Here is a 12,682-nt window from a genome sequence, read left to right as displayed (position 1 = left end):
TCTCTCTCTTGCTTTCACTCTCGCTCTTGCTCTCACTGCTCCTCCTCAACTCTCTCTCTCTCTCTCAAAATAAATAAACTTAAAAAATATATATGTATATACTGATTTAAAACAATATTTTTTTTCTAAAATTTCAAACAAAACAATGGGAGCTCACTGAACACTTTTCCTAAGGAGATTATAAGATTGTTCTGTTTATTGACCTACTTCATATTCATTACTCATATAACTTTATTTTCATGCAGTGATTCATAAACTAATACAACATGAGCAATAGCTACTTGAGTTGTCAAAACTTTTAGTTTTCCTTCTCAATTTGCTTTGTTTGTGTTTCACATATTTCTAAGGTTAGGAGTAAGAAAGCATTTTAATTAAAAGTATTTCTGCAATGAAAGAGTAATTACTTTTAATAAATAAACAGAGAAGAGGGAATAGTAAACATAAGAACTGTCACCTTATTAATCCAATAAACTATATACAAATTTTGTTCTAAAATAAAAGTCTTATATTAAATTTGACTGTCAACAATTACATCAGCAATTAATATTCAGAAGTTGGCTAATAGATAAATTAATCTGGGCAGCATGGTAAATGCTCGGTTGTAAATGACATTTTAAAATCTGGGAGTTGGGGAGAGGGATTGGAGGAAGGTAGGCAAAAGGTACAACTTTCAGTTATAAAATAAATAACTACTGGGGATGTCATGTCAACATAATGACTGTAGCTATATATAGGACATATAGAAAAGATGTTAAGAGAATAAACGCTGTATTCTCATCACAAGGAATTTTTTTCTTTTCTCTCATTGTATCTCTATGAGATAATGGATAGTAACTAAACCTATTGCGGTAATCATTTCTCTCTATATAAAATAAAAGCATCACGCTATAGACCTTACACTTACATGACGACATATATCAGTTGTATCTCAATAAAACTAGAAGAAATATCTAAATATGGTAAAACCTTGGATTGCAAGTAACTTGTTCTGCGAGTGTTCCACAAGACGGGCAAACATTTTTAATAAATTTTAACTTGATAAATGAGTGATGTGTTGTAATACAAGTTGTACGTGATGCCAAACATCACATGATCACAATGAGCCAATGGTTTTTGAAATTCACTTGGATATACAAGTGCTCTGGATTACAAGCGTGTTCCTGGAATGAATTATGCTCACAAACCAAGGTTTTACTGTACTTAAATGAAGAAACAAATTACCTTTGATAATATAGATTTATCATTTGTGATTGACATAGTAAATCCTGTCCCTACCCTGGGGACAGTGCTGATAGAGTATGGAGGTGAAGATTGGGAGCCCGAGATTAGATTTCTGGTGATATTATTTTTGTCAAACACTGAACAGCACTATTTCATGAATACAAATACAAGTAGTATAAGTTTTACATACATATGGGCACACACATATACTATCTTTAGTGGCATTTCTAAAAGTGTGGTCCACAAATGACCTCCATCAAAATAGGTGATATGCTTGATAAATACTGATTCTTAGGCTTGACCCCCAACTGACCCAATCAGAATCTCTGAGACTGAGGCCAAGGAATCAATCTGCACTTAGACAACAGCCCTGGCTGGCTCTTATGTACAATAACATTTGGAAACCACCTGTGGGATAGGACAGAGGAGGACGGGTGAGCTCATCAATAGAATTGTTCTATTTGCTGAAGTGAAGAAATCCTGAGAATGTGAAAAAAGAAACATGCAAAGCCCTGTAGTGCATCTGGTAGATGAACTGTAATCTCTTCCTTATTCAAGCCTCTTTTCCTTTCTCAACAATGCCTTCTGCTGTAATCAGGAACCATTCACCGGACTGTTCCTTCTGTTTTTATTTACTTATTTATTTATTTGTGTCTATCAGCTTGATGGATAGAGAAGTAGGCTCAGGAGCACAGACACCCATGACCTACTTTGCCATGCTAGTCTGTCTTGCCTTTGCATTTCCCCATGGGGGAATCTGCAGTGGACCATTGATTTTGACTTGGTTTAGACTAGAGATGGCAGAATTAGTCTCAAGTTAGCCTGTATAATTGTATTCAGTAGCAATCAGGAAGGACTTTGTGAAATACAAATATGTTTGCATTTCCCATTCTCCGGTTACATTAAAGACTTCAAGTTGTCAAGAAACATGAGAAAATATGTTGCTTCCTCCTTACTCTCTACCTCCCATCCCCAACAAACAACATCCTTGAACTTGATTTAATTTTCCTCAAAGAACTTTACTTTTCCTCTTCTTATTTTTATCTTTAGCCTTGTGGCCTTTGTTACTGAACTCATGAATTAGAGCCTTCTGAAGCCATGAAAGCTTTAAGGCTTCCCTGAGAGTCTCTTCATGCTGCTCGTGTACACATCTGCGCTCACTAAACCCTGTTCCTCAAGTGGCTGGAGCAAGTGATGTCCATTCTCTTCCCAACACTTTCCTGCCTCCCTGAATTTATGTATCACCTGAGTTCATCACATCTTAGCCTTGGGGCCTATTTCCTAATGAAATTTTAAAATGGACAGGCCATGCTATTGTTAAGGAACCAAAATGACTTTTTACATTTGTGTGAGGAATACCAAAACTCTCCTGTGGTGCGGACAGAAGGAGGGGTGGGTATGGATGACAGGTGAGGCCATTTTCTCTATTGATAGAGGCAGGAATGAGAGGAGTTGGGTGTGAGTCAATTCTAGGCACAGTTCAGAAAAAAAAAAACCACAACAGGAAACCAGATTGAACAGTCACTGATGACTCAGACTGTACACACCTAAAAACAAATCATCTTTGTCCTTCTAATTGAACTTGCTGAAGAGGCAGTGAGGTATAATCACTTAGAGTTTTGGTCATGGTGTCCGATTACTGAGCTTTAAGATTCTGACTTGACCGTTTTCAAATTGTGGCCTTCAGTGTTGTGTTTTATATCTTTGCTCCTCAGTTTTGTCTTTTGTGATGTAAGATAAGTCACCATCTTGGATTTATAAGGTTCTTGGGGGATTCACTGAAATAGCGAGTTTCAGTATCCAACACCTAATCAGTGCTCAAAAAAACAATACCAACAGGCATAACTTGGTGTCAGTAACAAAACTTTTATACTTTGTTTTGCTTGATTTGAAATTTGGGTAACAGTTTCTTTTAAATGTAGTTTAGATTGAAATACATAACTTTGCTGTTATCCAGCCATTTTGACTATAAAATACCGTGGTATCATTTGGTTAAGCTTTTAAACATACATATCATACACACACACACACACACACACACACATGTTATATGTATATATGTAAAGTTTTAGTATATTTAATTCTTTCAATAGCATTTCTAGGTAAATATTATTATTTTCATTTTAGAAAGTAAATCTCAGCGAAGTGAAGTGACTTCCCCAGTCACATAAGATAGTAATGAGGAGAGAACCCTGTTTCCAAATTCAGTCCTTAGATTCAAATCCTCCTTTCTTTTTCAGACATAGAGCTTCTTTTTTTTTTTTCTTAACATTTTTTTAATGGTTATTCATTTTTGAAAGACAGAGAGAGACAGGGCTCAAGCAGGGGAAGGGCTAAGAGAGAAGGAGACACAGAATCTGAAGCAGGCTCCAGGCTCCGAGATGTCAGCACAGGGCCTGATGTGAAGCTCAAACCCAGGAACCATGAGATCATGACATGAGCTGAAGTTGGATGCTTAACCAACTGAGCTACCCAGGCACCCCACTATAAAGGGCTTCTTAAAGAGTGTGATAAAACTCTTGAAATGAAAGATATATATTACTGCATTTAATTTTGCTGACATAAATATTTTCCCCTTGCCTAGAAGATATGATATTGTTTCTTGGTCAGAGTCATCCAAAGAAACAAAACCAATAGGATCTGTGTTTACATAGAAAGAGATACGGAGTGAGCTCATGTGATCATGGAGGCTGGGCAAGTCCAAATCTGCACTGTGAGCCAGTAGGCTTGAGACCAGAACACCCAATGATATAGTTCCAGTCTGAAAGCAGGACCCTAGAGATCCAGGAGAGCCAAAGGCAGATGAAGTCTAAAGTCAGTGTACTGGACAATTCCCTCTTGCTCAAAGAAGCCATCTTTTTGACGGAATTCAGGCCTTTGATTGGATGAAGCCCCACCCATATTATGGATGGCAACCTGCTTTACCCAAATTTCACCAATTTAAATGTTAAACTCATCCCCAAACACCCTCCATGTTAACACATACAATTAACCACCAAGAGTCCACCCTTTGTCGACTTACCACATACACCTTTTTGAACCATATGTATTCTCCATATAAAGATAATAACAAGGCCATGCTTCCACCTAACATGATAAAACTATCCTGCATACAACTGAAAACCACACTATCTCTTTGTCTAGAAGAGGATGCAGAATCCTTGGTTGATACTTACTATTTTTCTTGATATCTCATAACTTAAACACTATGATGTAAAGTTAACAATATTAAATACTATGGTATGTCAATACATCTTACGTTACATGATAAGGGAATAAAGGAGGGAAAATATATTTGATGGGCGCCTGGGTGGCTCAGTCGTTTGAGGGTCCAACTTCAGCTCAGGTCATGATCTCGCAGTTTGTGAGTTCGAGCCCCGCGTCAGGCCCTGTGCTGACAGTGTGGAGCCTGGAGCCTGCTTCAGATTCTGTGTCTCCCTCTCTCTGCCCCTCTGCCACTCATGCTCTGTCTCTCTCTGTCAAAAATGAATAAATGTTAAAAAATTTTAAAAAAATTAAAAAATCTATTTAAAACACATACACAAATATTCATAACAAAATAGGGATGAGATATTAATGATAATTACAGTTCTCGTTTCTATAACTCTCATGTCGTCATAGCTAGAATTCTCAAATGGAGAGTAGTTATCTACAGAGGAGGGCAGGGACTTGCTCCCAAATCCTAAGGGCCTGCTGTGTGATTTACCTAAAGGGGGCTGCCAGAGGCTCCAAACAGCATCCCTGTCCACCACTGAAACTTCAGGCACCATCGGATCTTGTGGCCCAAGTGGCAGAGAGGTTTCCATGGCAGCTTGGTCTTGTTGCAAAGCCTTCTCTTATTCTGAGTCCCAATCAAAACAAGCATCTTTTGGGGTCACTCACTAAATGGGCCAGAGTAACATACCCAGATGAAGGCTGTGTTGCTTCTAAGATCCAAAGAGGCCCCCTAGGCATTGTGCCTGTTTGGGGTGTAAGAGGAACTAGCTGCAACTTATCTTTCTCCTTAGAAAGGAAAGTTGACATGCCTCATTCCACTAGACCCTTAGAAATTTCACTGAGATAAAAGACCTCTGAATTTGTGTTGAACTTTTGAATAAATGTGTTACCAGTAAGTCCAGAGTAGTTGCTGCCCCCTGCTCACTAGGTCCAATTACCACAGTGTCGTTAATGTAACAGAACAGTGTGATATATTGTAGCAGGGAAAGGCGATCAAGACCCCTGCAAACTAAATTATAACACACAATCGGAGAGTTGATGTATCCCTGAAGTAAGAGAGTACAGATGTATCACTGGGCTTGTCAGCTGAAAGCAAACCTCTTCTGATGGCCCTTATTAACAAGGGTGGGGGAAAAAATTGCCAGATGAAAAGCTGCATACTAGGTATCAGAGGATATGTTGATTTCCTCAAGCAATGAAACCACAATTGCATTTGCAATTGGAGCGATCACCTGACTAAACTTATAATAATCCACTTCTGGGGCACCTGGGTGACTCAGTCTTTAAGGGTCCACCTGTTAATGTTGGCTCATGTTCGTGGGATCGATCCCCACATCAGGCTCCGTGCTGACAGCACGAAGTCTGCTTGGGATTCTCTTTCTCCCTCCCTCTAAAAATAAATAAATATTTCTAAAAATATCATTCAATAATCCACTGCCATTCTCTGTCTGCCTTCAGCACAGGTCATATAGACAAGTTGAATTGGAATGTGGTGGAAATCACCACCCCTGCGTCTTTTAATTCTTCATGGTGGCACTGATCTCTGCAATCCCTCCAAGAATGCCGCATTGCTTTTGGTTTACTGTTTTCCTGGGTAGAGGTAGTCATAATGGCTTCTACTTGGCCTTTTCCATCATAATATCCCTCCCTCCACAAGTCAGGAACCAGGGTAGGAATTCTGCCATTTCCTGAGGATATCTATTCCGATTCTGCCTTCTGGAACTGGGAAAATAAACACAAGAGTGTCCAGGGACCCACTGGGTTCACTGTGAGACAGACCTGAGCCAAACTCCATTGACCACCTGACTTCCCTAAGCCCTTACTCTGACTAGTGGACAGCAGTGGCATTTTAGGTCCCCTGGAATTAGTGTAGGTTCGAAGCCAGTGTCCGGTAATTATTGAAGGGTCTCCTTATTTCCTTTACCCCAGGGCATAGTTACCCTGGTAAAGGGCCATGAGTTCCTTTGAAGAAGTCTGGCGGGCAAGATTAACAATAAATATTTTTGAAATCTACAGGGGTCCTTCCTCAACAGGTCCCAGCCTCCCCTTTATTCAAGGGGTTCTGGGTATATAAACTATTTCAAGTCTGGGAATTGGTTGAAAGGCTGCGACTCTCTGCTTTCATGATGCAGGTTATACTCAAAGAGCCATTCCAGAAATCCCGGAACCAACTCAGAAAATTCATCCTTAAGATTCTGTTCCTCTACAGTCACTCAGCACCACAATTCATAGCAAAATACCATTCACGGGGGGCTTAAAAAACACAAACATATTTTCTCACCTATCAAGGTCCCAGGAAGGTTGTTTTCTTGTGAATCCTCTCTCTTTATTTTTCAAATGTCTGTCTTCTGGTTGTATCCTCACATGGCCTTTTCTTTTTCTGTGTGCACTTGTGTTATCTTTTCCTCTTATAAGGACACCACCCTTCAACTAAGGACCCACCCTTATGAACTTATTTAACCTTAATTATCTCCTTTAAATGTTTTAATGTTTATTTATTATTTTCAGAGACAGATTGTGAGCGGGGAAGGGGCAGAAGGAGAGGGAGACACAGAATCTGAAGCAGGTTCTGGGCTCTGAGCTGTCATCACAGGGCCCGTCGCAGGACCGGAACCCACCAACCACGAGATCATGACCTGAGCTGAAGTTGGCCGCTTAACCGACTGAGCCATCCAGGCACCCCAAACCTCTTGAAAGGCCGTATCTCTAAATACAGGCACACTTGGGGTTGGGGCCTTAACCTATGCATGGTGGGGAGGCACATTCAGTCCATAACACGTCTGCATGGGGCAAATGTTCTATAAATGTTCTGTAAGCAAGAGGTGGTACAATCCCTCTTCAAGAAAGCAGAGGGCTGAGAATATTTACATTTTTTTATTTGCAGGTATAACTCAGGAAAAACTGAGTCTCTTCATTTGTTTTGACTCCCTGAGAATTGCAGGTCTAATAGCTGAGTCATGTTAACAGTAATACTAATACAGTGATGCTAATAATATAGCCACCTCTTACTGAAGGTTTATTTCTTGCCACACAATATGTTGCATGATTTCCATATAGGAATAGCACTCTTTACAGAAACTTTATATAAAACAACACAGTTTTATGGATGATACAAAATGAAGCCAGCAATGAACAAGTAGAATTTAAAATTAAAATCCCAGTGCCATTTACATTAGCACTCTAAAAAATTAAATACGTAAGTATAATCAAATAAAATATGTACCAGATCAAGACAGGAAGACTACAAAATTCTGATGAAAGAAATCAAAGAAAACTAAACTAGAGAGAGATTCCATGTTCATGGAAGACTCAGTATTGTCAAAAATCAGTTATTCCCAACTTGATCTATAGATTCAATGAAGTCCCACTCAAAAGTCCGGCAAGTTATTTGGTGGATATTGGTGAACTGATTCTAAAGTTTATGTGGAGAAGCAAAAGAACCAGAAGAGCCAACACAAAATTGAGGGAGAAGAAAAAATGAAGTTGGAAGACTGACACTACCTGACTTTAGAACTTACTATAAAGCCACGGCAATCAAAATAGTATGGTACTTGTGGAAGAATAAACCAATAGATCAAGGAAACAGAATAGAAAGCCCAGACATAGACCCCCATAAATGTAATCAACTGATTTGAAGAATGGGATAAAGGCAACCCAAAGGAGAAAAGACAGCCATTCTAACAAAAGATACTGGAACAACTGAAGAGCCCGTGTAAGAAAAATCAATCTAAACAGAGACCTTACACCCTTCACAAAATTTAACACAAAATGGATCACATCCCTAAATGCAAAATGTACAAGGATAAAATTCCCAGAAGATACCATGGGAGAAAATCTAGATGACTTTGGGCTTCGCAATGACTGTTTTGATATGTTAAAAACAGGATTCATGAAAAAAATGTTGAGTTGGACTTTATTAAAATGAAAAAATTCTGCTCCACAAAAGACACTGTCGAGAGAATGAAAGGCAGACTGGAAGAAAGTATTTGCAGAAGACGTATTTGATACAAGACTGTTAGCCAAACAAAACAAAACAAAACAAAACAAAACAAACAAACCCCCCACCAAAAAAAACAACAACAAGAAAACAGAACAAAAAACACTTAAAATTCAACAGTAAGAAAACAAACACCTTGGTTTTAAAAGATGGACAAAGGTTGAACAGACATCTCACCAAAGACATATAGATCACAAATAAACATATGGAAAGATGTTCAACATTATATGTCATCAGGAAAATGCAAATTAAAACAACAGTGGAATATTTTTGCCAGAATGCTGGTAATACCAACGGTTGGTAAAGGCTTAGAGCAGGCGGAATTCTCATCTATTGATGGTGGGAATGCAAAATGCAACTGCTTTGGAGGATGGTTGGACAGTTTCTTATGAAACTGAGCATACTTAACATACAATCCAGCAATCATACTTCTTGGTATTTATCCAAAGGAGTTGCAAATGTATGTCCACATGAAAACCCGCCCAGAGATGTCTATAATGGCTTTATTCATAATTGCCAAAACTTGTCTTTCAGTGGGTGAATGGATAAATCAACAGTGGTATATATCCACACAATGGAAAATTATTTAGTACTAAAAAGAAATGAACTATAATACCGTTTACGGTACTGTAATGATGGTTACATATCATTATATGCTTGTCCAAACCCATAGAAGGTATTACATTAAGAGTGGACCTTAATGTAAACTATGGACTTTGAATGATAATGATGTTCATCACTTGTAACAAGTGTCCCACTTCGGTGGAGGCGGGGGGTGTTGACAATGGGGGAGGCTCTGCATATGTGGGAGAAGAGGATATGGGAGACATCTCTGTACTTTCCCCTCAGTTTTGCTGTGGAGCTAAAACTGCTCTAAAAAAAAATTACGCCTTTAAAATAAAAGTAAAACAAAACAAAACATGAGGCTCAGCACGGTTAAACAATTTGCCCAAGACCAAATGCCTCGTAAGTATTGACATGTAAAACAAATCCAGATCTGACTGGGGTCAAAGCCCAGGATGTACAACTGGCTACCTGGATCCTTAAGAGACAAAGTACATTTTTTCCCACACATGTCCATTGATTTAAAAATAAATAAAATTCATATCTTATTCCTTTTATATTGTACTTGGAACACAGCGATTTCCCTTTACTTAATCCTGACTGCCTACAAACCTTTTGTGATCATGGACTGCGTCCCAAAAAAATGTTTATACATTTAAACAGGATGAAGCTAAACTTCTGAGATAAAAATGGACCTTACTTGCCTGCTAATGGTTGCAGTTTTTCTGTTAATCTTTTTGTTTCGTACATACTTTAAAAAACACATCTTTCTAAAAAATAATCACTAATAACAATGAATTGGGAGTTCCAAAGGAACCAAGATATTCCATAAAATATTAGGAAATATGACCTATAGTTTGTATTGCAGTCACCTTCCTGCTCTGAGAATCTTTTTTTAGATTCCAGGCATTTTGATTGTACAACTCTCTAAAACACACACGCACACACACACACACACAGCTTCAAAATGAACTGTTGATTCTGGGGCTCCGGGATGGCTCGGTTGGCTGAGTGTCTGACTGTTGATCTCAACTCAGGTCATGATTTCACAGTTCGTGAGATCGAGTCTCCCATTGGGCCTTGTGCTGACAGCACAGAGCCTGCTTGGGATTCTCTCTTGCTGTCTTTCTCTCTCTCTCTCCCTCTCTCTGTCCCTCCCCTACTCACTCACTCTTAGTTTCTCTCTCTCTCTCTCTCTCTCTCTCTCAAAATAAATAAATAAACATTAAAAAAATGAACTTTTGATTCATTTTTTGGTCAAGTCTCTCTGATGGCCTCTCTTTACTCTGCATAAAAACAAATTCCTTACCAGGGCTTATATAACCTGGCTTCTGTCTGCCTCTCTGAACTCTTCTTCTATGGTTCGCCAACTGATTACTCTGTTATGGACACATGTTCCCTTACTTTTCCTCAAATGCCCAAGCAGGTCCTACCTCAAGGCGTATGTGTTCACTGCGGTCTCTGCAGAGGTCTTTGCTTGATTACCTCCTTCACATTATCCTGTCAAGGTCTAAAGGCCTTAAAAAGGCCTTCCCCGAACTCCCTTCCTAACACAGTGCCCTCCCTTTCTGTCAGGCTCTAGCCCTGTTGTGGTTGTATTTTGTATGATGGGTTATCTGTGTGTGTGTGTGTTTTGTTTTTTTTTTTGTTTGTTTTACTTTATATCACTTATCATCATCTGGTGTATATTTGTATGTTTGCTTATTTTCCGTCTTGTGTAGCCTCCGTGAGAGTAGTTATTTTTGTTCATACAAGTATCCTCAGGGCTAAAATAGTAAAATACTAAAATAGTGAAGCAGTGTTTGACACATAGAAGGAACTTAATATCATTACGCAAAACAGTGAGTAAATGAACGAATGATTTCATTTTGTAACAAAATAGAAAACTTATACAAAATAGAAATTCTTTAAAAAGTTTCCATAAAATAAATCAAACGTTTTAATATTTTCTTCCATACCTTCATGTAGTGTTTTTTGCTCACCTCTGGGGTGCTCTGTAAAACAAAGACGTCAACATAGAAAAAGAATCACCAGCCATCTATTTGCCTTTTGCAGTACGGAATGACCATTCTTTTCTTTCTTTAATTTTTGTTAATGTTTATTTATTTTTGAGAGAGAGAGAGTGGGAGTAGGAGGGGGGCAGAGAGAGAGGGAGACACAGAATCCGAAACAGGCTCCAGGCTCTGAGCTGTCAGCAAAGAGCTCTACGCGGGGCTCGAACTCACGAACCGTGAGATCATGACCTGAGCCAAAGTCAGATGCTTAACCGACTGAGCCACCCAGGTGCCCCTAAAGGATTCTTTTTTTTTTTTTTTAATAAAACTGTTTAAAGTATAATTGACACTTAACATGATACCTGTTTCAGATATACAACATAATGGTTCAATATTTGTGTATATTGTGAAACAATTATAATTAGTCTGGTTAACATCTGTCACTATACATAGTCACAATTTTCTTTCTTGCAAATTTCATGATCTGTCTTAGCAACTGTCAAATATGCAATATGGCATTATTAAGTGTAGTCACCATGTTGTACATGACATGTACATTCTCCAGGACTTATTTATTTTATAACTGGGAACGTGTACTTTTTGACCACATTCACCTATTTCACCCACCTCCCATCCCCCCCATCGCGTGGCAATCACCAATCTGTTTTCTGTGCTTCTGAACTCATTTTGCTATTGTTGTTTGTTTTTAGATTCCATGTACAAGTAAGAGCGTATGGTATTTGTCTTTCTCTGTCTGAGTTATTTTATTTAGTATAATGCCTGCAAGGTCCATCCATGTTGCCACAAATGGCAAGATTTCATTTTTTTAATGGGTGAATAATATTCTTTTGTGTATATATCCCATATTCTTTTTATCTGTTCATCCATTTGTGGCCACTTGGGTTGTTTCCACATCTTGGTTACTAGAAATAATGCTGCAGGGTGGCTCAGTCGGTTGAGCGTCTGACTTGGGCTCAGGTCATGATCTCGCTGTTCGTGGGTTCAAGCCCCGCCTTAGGTTCTGTGCTATCAGTTCAGAGCCTACTTCGGATCCTCTGTCTCCCCTCTTGCTGCACCTCCTCTGATTGCTCTCTTTCTCTCAAAACTAAACATTTATTAAAAAAGAAAGAATGCTTCAGTGAACATGGAAGTGCATATATTTTTCCAAGTTAGTGTTTTCATTTTCTTAGGTAAATACCTAGAAGTGGAATCACTAGATTGCAGGGTAGTTCTATTTTTTTTTTTTTTAATTTTTTGAGGAACCTCCATGCTGTTTTCCACAGTATGGCTGCACCAATTTACATTCCCACCAACAGTGTGCAAGCGTTCCCTCTTCTCCACATCTTTGCCAACATTTCTTACTTCTTGTCTTTTTGATAATAGCCATTCTGACAGGTGTGAGATGATAGCTAATTATAGTTTTGATTTGCATTCCCCTGATGTGTAGTGATGTTGAGCATCTTTTCATGTGCCTATTGGCCCTTTTGTATGTCTTCCTTGGAAAAATGTGTATTTAGGTCGTCTGCCCATTTTTAATCAGAATGTGTAGTTTTCATTGAGTTTCATGAGTTCTTTGCATATTTTGGATATTGACCCCTTATCAGCTGTATGACTTGCAAATGTTACTCCCATTCAATAGATTGCCTTTTCATTTTGCTGATGATTTTCATTGCTTTGCAGAAGCTGTTTA

At 38.6% G+C, this 12,682-nt stretch overlaps 1 pseudogene; it reads right to left on the bottom strand.

Moving 5' to 3' along the window:
- LOC125929560 (uncharacterized) overlaps positions 1 to 12,682 on the bottom strand; it is a 158,853-nt pseudogene that overhangs the window by 31,377 nt on the left and 114,794 nt on the right.

Source organism: Panthera uncia, chromosome D1, assembly GCF_023721935.1.
Source record: "Panthera uncia isolate 11264 chromosome D1, Puncia_PCG_1.0, whole genome shotgun sequence".
Classification (NCBI taxonomy): domain Eukaryota; kingdom Metazoa; phylum Chordata; class Mammalia; order Carnivora; family Felidae; genus Panthera; species Panthera uncia.
This window is presented reverse-complemented; position numbering and strand designations above follow the sequence as displayed.